The 2,430-nt window shown below is 44.5% G+C and overlaps 1 pseudogene; it reads left to right on the plus strand.

Moving 5' to 3' along the window:
• Positions 1-1,356: 1,356 nt before the first annotated feature.
• LOC114601171 (small ribosomal subunit protein uS12 pseudogene) lies at positions 1,357-1,980 on the plus strand (annotated as a pseudogene).
• Positions 1,981-2,430: the final 450 nt, after the last annotated feature.

A 2,430-nucleotide genomic window follows, 5' to 3' on the forward strand; every position in this document is an offset into this window, starting at 1 on the left:
TTCCTAAAGAGCTCGGCTGCATTGGGACTGGCACGTGATCTGCATGGAGGCTCCTCATATACCTACTGTCAAAAGGGGCTGTAACTCTGAGCATGAGCTATTTTCAGAGGCTGGCCCACCTTAAACGCAAAGGCTTATAAAGCCCAACCGCAAACACACGCCTCAACAATATCAGCACTGTGTCAAATGGAGAGGTCGGTGCCACAAGGTTTTATCCATGTTGGAAGGGTGACATGTGCAGCCTCTACAGGATGAGAGAACATGTTGTAAGGTCAACATTCTGAACGCCATCATTCACTAGAAAGTATGTTTGTAAGATACACAGTCATGTCTGCCTGCCCAGCAGTGGCGTAGTGGGGGGGGGGATGGCCCCAGGTGCACAATCTGCAGGACGCGAACCAGGTCAGTCCTGAGCCGAGGAAGGAGAGTGGCTGCAGTGTGTGTGGCCGTGGCTTCTCCGTCCCCCGGTCAAGCCTGGCCTGGGGTAGTAGAGAGGCTGTAGCATGCAAGGAAGCTCCTGCTTCCTCACAGATGGCCGGCAGCTCCAGCAGAGAGAGGAGAGTGGGTGGCAAGGCTGCTGCCCACTCTCCTGGACTGGGGCGCACGAGTTCACCCTTGCACCGGTGCCGCAGCAGGCTCCGTCTGTGCCCTGCATGCCTGACCCAGACACTATTTAGATACGCTCCATCACTGCTTCCCAGGACTAAATATCTATTTCACGTGGAAAGCCAAAAGCTGCAAAAATCTCAAGGAGATGAAGGCTGCATATCACCTTCACTTGTAGCAAAGAAAGGAGGCAGTTCCAATTCATTTTCTGGCTCCTGCCTTGTCGTTGCAGTGTGGGGACACTGGGATTGCAATGCGCCATAATAATAATAATAATAATAATAATAATAATAATAATAATAATAATAATAATTTTATTATTTATACTCTGCTCCTGTTGCTGGGTTGGTTCCAACACATATAAAAACATAATAAAACATCAAACATTAAAAACTTCCCAATACAGGGCTGCCTTCAGATGTCTTCTAAAAGTTTTGCAGTTCTTTATCTCCTTAACATCTGATGGGAGGACATTCCACTGCCAAGAAGGCCCTCTGCCTGGTTCCCTGTAATTTCACTTCTCACAGTGAGGGAACTGTGTTATGGGCCACGTAAGATTAGGTAGTGGGACAGAAGTGGGTTGGCAACTCCTGGTGTGGAGAGAGTTTTGTCCCCTCCCACTCGAGCTTGGGTCACCCGTTGACATTGATTGGCAGCAGATTTTGGACAGACAAAAAAAAAGCATAACTAAGTATGGAATTCACTGCCACAGGATGTGATAATGATCAATAGATCAGAAGAGGATTCCTCCCCGGGATCCTCGCACAGCACAATGGGCAAGTGTAGCGGCCTTCATACTGCCAGGAAGTTGCAGAGTCACCCACGTGATCAGAAGTGGCACGACAAACAATACAAGAAGTCCCACCTGGGCACTGCTTTGAAAGCCAACCTTTTTGGGGGAGCTTCCCATGCCAAATGATTTGTCCTGGAAAAAGTTGTCATGGAGGCTAAGCAGCCAAATTCTGCCATCAGGAAAAATGTCCGAGTTCAGCTGACCAAGAATGGCAAAAAAATAACAGCATTTGTTCCTATTGATGGTTTTTTGAACTTCATTGAGGAGAACGATGAAGTTCTGGTTGCTGGCTTTGGTTGGAAAGGTCATGCTGTTGGTGACATTCCAGGAGTTCATTTCAAGGTTGTCAAAGTAGCAAATGTTTCTCTGTCAGCCTTGTACAAAGGCAAAAAGGAGAGACCCTGGTCGTAAAGTTATGTTGTTATTAAGATGATCAAGAAAGTTTTCTTCTGTGAAAAGAAAGAGAGAATTAGACATATCCATAGGGGATGGTCTATCAGCAGCTATAACTCATGATGCCAGATTACTGATACCTGTCACTAGAAGACAAAAAGGAGATGTAGAGGTTGACGTGTTTTAATTTCTTTTACTGTAAATTCTAATTATCTTTAAATGCTTTTTATTGTCTTTACCTCTTTCTTATTTATAATGTTCTTATTTCTTACAAACTGCTTAGAGGTTTTACCAAAATCAAGTGGTATGTAAAATTTGTTGAACAATTTTTAAAAAAGAGCAAGCAATGGCAATTTATTGCCTTCTTCTCTTGATGAAGGACCTACAGAAGCATCTGGCTGGCCCTGTGAAAAATAGGATTTTAGGCTGGACTAGACAGACCTTTTCTTCCAAAATCCCTCTACTGTGAGGGAGTTTTGTGCCTCAACTCTTGCTTTGTTATAATGCCAGTGCTAAGTGTGACCATTTTTCGAATTCGGTTCTGTCTACTTTGGGCAAGGTACTAACTATATTACTTTGTGGTTATGCTATTTAAGGTCAAGGTACAAAGACACAACTGGAACTTTTGTTGGGTCAAA

This window comes from Podarcis muralis, chromosome 8 (genome assembly GCF_964188315.1).
Source record: "Podarcis muralis chromosome 8, rPodMur119.hap1.1, whole genome shotgun sequence".
Lineage (NCBI taxonomy): Eukaryota > Metazoa > Chordata > Lepidosauria > Squamata > Lacertidae > Podarcis > Podarcis muralis.